The sequence below is a fragment of the Mobula hypostoma genome, chromosome 7 (assembly GCF_963921235.1).
Source record: "Mobula hypostoma chromosome 7, sMobHyp1.1, whole genome shotgun sequence".
NCBI lineage: Eukaryota > Metazoa > Chordata > Chondrichthyes > Myliobatiformes > Myliobatidae > Mobula > Mobula hypostoma.
In genome coordinates, this window is record NC_086103.1 from 112,408,684 (window position 1) to 112,417,219 (window position 8,536).

Sequence of the window (8,536 nt, forward strand, 5' to 3'; positions counted from 1 at the left end):
TGCAGTAATATTCGGGATGTGAGATGATTGACATGTAGGATTGTAGCCATTTTCCTTTGCATAAGCTTTGCATCTAGCCAGTGAATAGCACATCAATGCTAAAACCAATTGCCAATGACATCTTCCATCTTTTTAATTGTTAACAGTAAGCAATAGGGATGGTAATCTAGTGTGAATTTGTGCTGCATGTTGTGCAGACACCTGTTTTATTGATGCATGGAAACTGCTTGTTGCTGGTACTCATGTTCTTTGTAAAATACAATACAATTGGCTGTTTTTTGATATTATGGATTGAGTTGAAATGACAGGAGACTGGTTCCTCTGGTGTTCAATATGTTGGGGAGGCTAAGATAAATTATCAAGGTGGTACTTCCGTTCTGACAACTGCACCCTTGCCTGTGCAAGGATGTATGTACTGCCATTGAGGACAAGCATCTTCATAGAGCTCATTGCCTTGATAGTTATTTAATTGAACTGACAATGATTGTATTAGTACAAAGATGAGAAAACCTGCAGATGCTGGAAATCCAAGCAACAGGCACAAAACGCTGGAGAAACTCAGCAGGCCAGGCAGCATCGATGGCAATGAATAACAGGATGAACAGGACGGTTGAAGGGCCTTTTACCTGAAACGTCAACTGTTTACTCTTTTCCATAGATTTTGCCTGGCTTGCTGTTTCTCCAGCTTTTTGTGTGTGTTAATGATTATATGTTCCACAGCCACAGAGAAATGACGCCATTGCTTGTTTCTGTTCATAGTGAGCTGCCTTTGCAGTTTAGTAAGATTTTGGTCCTGTGTTTGTAGCATCATAAAATTAGCAACCATTTTTAGGTATGGCTTGCTCTTTCGCACTCCATTTGAAGTAGGATTCATTTCTTAATTTGTAGTAATGTGGAATGGAGATATGCAAGCCAATGAAGTTACAGACCATGATAGACCACAAATTTTCTGCTACCAGTGACCTGCAGTGTGTCATGGGTGTTCTGTTTTGAGAAGAAAATTTGTTTAAATGCACACTTGGATTAGCTAAGTGTATTCCTGCTTATGTTTTATATAGGTTCATTAATTCCAACACTTTTTCCATAAATGGATTTGGTATAAAATGCAATCACAGTGTTTACAGAAATAAAAGTACAGAAACTCCTATTAAACACAAAGAACTAGTTATTTATATTATTAAGTAATTAATGAGAAAGGATCTTGATTTTTGCTTAATGAAAATTAAATTGTTCTTTGGAGACAATATTGGTTTATCAGTAAATATGTTTCATCAGGAATATTATCCCTGTAATACATGATGGATGCTTTTTATGATGGGAAAATAAATTTGCTGATCTTCAAAAGCATTCTTTATGGTTTCTTTTAAGTATAAAATATAGCTATTTCAGTAAAGTTATACTGAACAAAGATGAATTATATGATTATTTGTGTAATTAATGGAAGGTATGTAGTGTATAATTAGGATTGAATCACAAATAATTATAGACATTATTCAAATTTTAAAATAGAATCACATGGTTACCAACACATCTGTAAATAACTTTTCTTTCAATAACTGTAATATAGTTAATTTACCAAATAGACTAAAGTATATAGTTGTAAGTGGTAATCTCAATACACCACGCTACATCCGTAAAGCAAACAGCATTATGAAGGACCCTACGCACCCCTCATACAAACTCTTCTCCTTCCTGCCATCTGGCAAAAGGCACTGAAGCATTCAGGCTCTCACAACCAGACTATGTAACAGTTTCTTCCCCCAAGCCATCGGACTCCTCAATACCCAGAGCCTGGACTGACACCAACCTACTTGCCCTCTACTGTGCCTATTGTCTTGTTTATCGTAATGCCTGCATTGTTTTGTGCACTTTATGCAGTCCTGGGTAGGTCTGTAGTCTAGTGTAGTTTTTGTGTTGGTTTTACGTAGTTCAGTGTAGATTTTGTATTGTTTCATGTAGCACCATGGTCCTGAAAAACGTTGTCTCGTTTTTACTGTGTACTGTACCAGCAGTTATGGTCGAAATGACAATAAAAAGTGACTTGACTTGACTAACGCATTACAAAATGGTACTTTGCAATAATTATACAAGACAGGATCGTAAATCAAAATCTGAAAATGTTATAAAACCAGATTGACTACCCCGAGCTCTCTTTCTGGATTGAATCTTAATTCCCAAAAATGGATCGATTAAAAAAAAATCACAGGTTTGTATTCCATCTGATCATGTAGCAAAAAATCTGTTGAAGGAATTGAACTGACAGATCTACCTCATTCCAGTTTTAATGAAGGGGCGAAGAAAAGGTGAAGAATCCAGTACTGAAAAGTGATGTGTCATTTAACTATCATAGCACAAGATCCTGCCTATATTTATATTCAGTAGCTGAGGGATGGAGAGGAGAGCTGAGTCCAAGAAATGAGTGTCTTTATGGCATTACTTTTGACCCAGGAAGAATGCAGTTTTAATTCCACGCTCAACAATCTCCTCTGTAAATTACCATAATCTTTTTAAAAATTTGCCTACTTTGCATCTCATGAGGCCAAACCATTCTGATTTCCAACCACCCGTCAGCTGCTACCAACTACAATAGGGGAAATCTCAAATGGGCACTCCCCCACACTGAGGTCAAAGTCTCAGCAATCTTATCCCTATGATAAGAATTTGCATGTTCCCATAATTTGGATTTCTCTCACCCTCCATCTAGACAACATCTGGGATTACCTCCCTCCTGCCCCTCCTCAATCCTTATGGTGGTATTCCCAATATCCATCTTATTCCTATTTGGTTATTAGATGTAACAAAGTAGCAACATCCTAGGCAAAACTTCATTATAAAATTTAAATCTGATTTTGAAGGGTTAAATGATACCATGCATCTCTGAGAAAAGAATCACCTAGCATGATATCTTGTTTAAATTTTGGTAGATTTCATCTATATAATGGTAAAATTCCTGCCCAGAAATATTGGTACTGGCAGTGAGATTTGACCATTTACACTAAATGCTGCTCACGGCCTTTAGTAATCCAGCTGAATCTCCCATTATTTTGTGGAAGTACCACTAAAGTTAAGCTGCTGAGGTAAGATAAGTGTAAGGGGACAGATACATTCAGAAATATCGGTTGCATTTCCTATATAATTCTTGAAGTTATTTTGGATACATTTTTCTGATGTAGTAATCAAATTTACTCCATCTCAAATATATTTTGCAGTGTTTAGATGTATCAGCTTCTATGGGTGAGATGGCTCATTACATCTTTGCCTTTGTGAGTATCTCGGAATGCCTACTATTATGGTGAAATTTCAACAAAGTTCCTAGAACAATTAATGTTGAATTGTTTTAACAACTGGAATTGCTGTCTGTGAAAAAAATGTTTCCTTACATCAATTTTGCACATCAGTAACACTGTGGAAATGCTTTGATTGTCCACACATCTAAATTTACAAACTCACATCTACAGCCCTTCTAGCATTGCTGCTGCTTTTCGCTAAGGCCATTAGGTGTTGTGTTCATGTAGGAAAAGGACCAAATTATGTGAAGTATCACAAGACCCGAATCACTCTTATTAAATCTGCTTTCTTTTACTGCTGGTTTCTCAGAAGGACTGATTCAATTGATTATAAATGTGATTTCATGGCAGAAATGTCTCTGTTTCCAAATAAATTTTTCCGTTTTTATTTCTGGTACCAATGAGAAGCTAACTCCTACAAAACAAAAGAGATTGTTAAACACTTCAGACAAAACCAATACAAAGGAAAATTACTGCCATTGCTGGAAGTGTGAAATTAAAAATAGAAAATGCTAACAATTGAGCAGCATCCATGGAGAGAATAGTAGGGTTAATGTTATGGGGTTTTTGACATAACTTCAACAGACAGACAATAGATGTTTTTTGTACCAATTTGGCATTGCAAACAATGTTGGCAATCAAAACTTTTTCAGTCAAGGACTTTTTGTTTTTCTTTTATAATACCAATACTAATTTTAAACTTGCGGTGTGGCAAGACACTTATTAAGATTATCCTTTGCCAACGTATTACTAACAGAATCTTTCAGGACAATCATGAAAACCAAAAGACCTTAGAGAGTTTTATTTAAAGTGATGGCTAATAGAGTTTTTCAAGATTATTTATAACATACAAAATTTAGGGAAATAGAAATCAGCATTATTAGATGACTCAAGTAAAAAATTCAGGTAACAAAAATTTTTGATTAACGTACAGAACTGTTAAAATTATAACCACAATAAATAGTTTAAGTAAAAATCACAGACACTTTAAGGGGAAATTTGAAAAACATAATAAGAGAAAGGAATAGATAGTTTTGTTGGTAAGGTTACATAAGGAAAGGGAGGGAAATGGAACATAAACACCAGTAATGACCCCTTAGGTCAAATGTTGTATAAACAATGTGATTACAATTAGTTCATCCAGAGTGTGCACCCATGTTTATGCACTATGTTTTACTCTTCTTAGTGTTTAAATAGTCCTGTACTTTTTGAGATAACAATGCCACCACTAGTATTTGCACCATGAGCAATTCCAATATTGATCTAACTGGTTTCCCAACTTTTTGTCTTTCTCTTCTATCAACTTGAATTTAGTTTTGCTTTGCTACCTTGATCTTAATTCACCTCAAGACAAATTACATTAAGCTGCCTTGGCTTCTGTTTGTCAAAATGTAGGTTTAATAAGTCACTGTAGATCAACCCTGCACCATCATGTCAATGTAATCTAAAATTATGCTCTAAACCTTCATTTTTAAAAGCCAGCACCGGTGCTTACAATCCTTTTTTCAGAGATCAAGCTCTCACTGAGGCCAGGAATTGTACTGTATTCGTAATAAAGTTAGATTCACAAAAACTTGGTTGCGGCTAACTGCATTTGCAGATAACTTGCTTTAAATCATTACTTTTAAAAACAGGAACTACAGAGATAGCATCAAAGAAAATATATTTTCAATGGGAAATTAAAATATACTAAAAATAAAAGTGTTTATTCTGCTTTTGATAAAATACAAATACTGTAACATGAAAGGATGTGTGAACCTTAGGTCCCCGTTACAATCTAGAAGAAATGGCAACCACAATAAAACTTTGGCATCAGTTCTAAAAAGTAGCTCCATGTTACAGGGAAAAAATGGGAAATGGTGTTGCCGTTAGCAGTAATGATCTCATGCCCCTTTATGTATTTGACAATTCTGTTCAGCTAGATTACTAAGTTAAATACTAGGACTCCAGCCAACTGGTGTTGCCAAAACCTCATTCAAGTAATACAGATTTCCTGTGTGGCAGTTTGAGCTAAGTATGTTAGCCATCTGTCAACACCAAAGGAATGAGTCTCAAAATAGATCATCTTCCTAATTTAAAATGGGAAAAACATTCAGGTCATTTAAAAATAGAATGAAAGGTTAATCGTTTCTTCAAAAATAACTTTTAGCTGTTTTATTGGTCAACTGCTCAGACTTACAAAGTTTTCAAAGCCATCTGTAAAGCCAAGTGAAAAGAGTACTATTACTCCCAATACAGAAAGGCTATTTGTTAAAATTGAACATATGTACTGATTTTATTCCAATATAACATAAAACAATTTACAATTTTCACTGTTGTGATGGTTACAGGATCAGCAAAACTTGGTGTGCCAATTTTACATGTTACTATTGATGTCAGTGGTTGCTTCAGAAATAAACAAGATGGCTTGACTTAAGCTATGTTCAACAGAGCCTAGCTAAAGATGAGTGGGAAATAAAATTGAAACTAGTGGGGGAAGCCATTCTAGAGATCTTTATTGTTGTTCTAAAGAGATAACAAAATATGTGAGAGTGAACACTAGTACAGCAGTGGAGGCCTTGATTTAAAAAAAATGCTGGAGTGACAGAGAGTAGATCTGTACCTGCTGGGTTAGGATCCAATCCAGGTATATGTGAAAACAACAGTAGGAAGAGGCAGACCATGGTGGTGTGAGATAACCTTGCTTATGGTTGTTACGTACCCCGTAACTGGGTTGCCAAACCAGCAGAAATGGATCACTCAGTTGGAGTCTGGAGTACTAGAACTAAGAAAGTTTTATTAAAGAAACAAGCAACACAGTAATCGAAAGGATAATAAATGCAACAGTTCAGCGATAATAAACACACATGTGCACAGAATTAAGATAACAGCATCAATCAAGCTCTATCGTTGTCTAGGGGTAAATGACCAAATTTCAAAGTGACTCAAAGTTCAGTCCAGTTTAGTAGTTCAGTTCGCAGTAATCGTTGCCATGGCGATGGTCAACGTGGGGGGAGAGAGAGAGAGAACAGGAACAACTGATCATTCAGACACGGCTTCACTCACAGACTGGCGATTTTGGGCGGGTCCTTGGTGATGTCACCTGAGGTCACCGACTGTGACCCCTCCTCCAGATGCGGTCGATCCTCTGCAGTGAACCCGGCACCCAGGCAAGGGCGGACACACACCGGGTTCTCGCTGATCGTACCTTTCCACCCTGTGCGTTGTCCGGTACTTCCCACCGACTCGTGAGAAGCGTACCGCTTCCAGGGTCTCGTTACCTCGGGTGGCGTGTGTCCTGCCTTAGCGAACCGGTCCCTTTTTATCCCCCTGCTGGGGTATCGCCTGTCCATCACTTCAAACAGTTCAAGGTTCAAAGGGGGGAGCCGCTCCAGACAGCTCTCTCTCCCCCGTCCCTTCATTACACATCTCCAGACGCTGCTCCATTGTTCCTTATCTCTCCTTCCCCTGAGGGCAGGTGGCAGACCACTTGCTGATGTCACTGATGCTAACCCAGGCCAGCAAACATCTTAATTTTTATGTGTATTCTCGTCACATGGTCAAGACCAGAGAATGCATCTTAAAATATTACGTTCCTCTACCTACGCATGCTGGTTATTATGTCAAAGATACTATCACTAGCACATCAATACTTTCTGCCAGTCAAGATTCAGGCCTAACTTTCATATGGTCTATTTTACTATCATACTTGTGCTCCACGTCTTGCACTCAGATCTGACCGTTTACGTGCTCGGCCTGCGACTACCTCCCCCACCTTCCATCTCAATGCCCCACTGAAGGATGTGTTGACCCCTACTGGGGTGGCCATTACAGAGTCTATAGCCATTGGCAGGGCTGAGGCCATAGAAGAAAATGGATTGTTTGTGACTAAAGCATTAGCCACATAAAGAATAAGTCAGCAAATACTACCATGGTCCTGATGAAAGTTCAGGACAAGCTGATGGACAGATGCCAGTCCCTTACATGAAGTGCATTGGTAGAATTTGAATGTACTTTTATCTGTCATCCTACACCAGTCAGAATTTCCTGAATGTCAGAATCCCAGTTGATTTATATGTGAATTCCCACTTTGTGGATTAGAGGTAGAAAGAATAAGTACGCTCGCCTCAACAAGGGCCTTACCTTTGTTCCCCTTCGCCCGCAGCTCAGTGAATTCCACACCTGCCATGACATCAAGCTCTTCTTCCGTTGCCTCATCTCGAGCCCATTTCTTTGGCACCGATGACCCCTTCTTATGTCTAACCCTTCTCGTTTTGGACGTCCTGCTCTGGATCCTTTCATCTGAAATTGCTGATGAGACATCAGCCAGCTCAACTTCAGCACTCCTCTCTCCTCGTACCTCACCCCCTCTGAACAGATTGCCTTCCACTCTCTCCGCACCAATCCAAATTTTACCTGCAGACCTGCAGACAAAGGGGTTGCTGTTCCAGTGTGGCGGACTGACCTCTACCTTACTGAGGGTAAGTGGCAACTCTCAGACACCTCCTCTTAATTGCCTGTAGAAAAGAACCCCACCCTAGACCATCGGCCTGCTGTCTCCCGCACCATCACTAACGTCATCAACTGGAGATCTCCCATCCATTGTCACCAAACTCAGAGATCCTTTACCCCGCACTGCTCATTTCTACCTCCTACCCAAGATCCACAAACCTGCCTGCTCCTGCCCCACTGAACCCGCATCCACATACTTTGTCTCCATTCTACCCCCTTCCCACGTACATCTACAACACTTCACATTTGCTCAATCTCCTCAACAACTTTCAATTCCCTGGCCCTGACCACCTCATTTTCATCATGGATATCCAATCCCCATACACTTCTACTCCCCACCAAGAAGACCTTAACGCTCTCTGTTTCTTTCTCGACAAAAGACCCAGTCAGTTCCCCTCCATCACCACCCTCCTCCATTTTGGCAGAACTGATCATCTCCCTCAACAATTTCTTCTTCGGCTCCTCCCACTGTCTCCCTACTCAAGGGATTGCCACGGGCACCTGCATGGACCCCATCTCTGTCTGCTTTTTAGTTGACTACCTAGAAGTCCATGATACAAGCCTTCCCTGGTAATGCTCCCCAACTCTTCCTGCACTATATTGATGACCGCATTGGTGCTGCTTAATGTATCCACACTGAGGGCATTAACTTCATCAACTTTGTCTCCAATATCCACCCTGCCCTTAAATTCACTTGGTCTATTTGTGACACCTCTCTCCCCTTTCTCGATCTCTTTGCCTCCATCTCTGGAGACAAA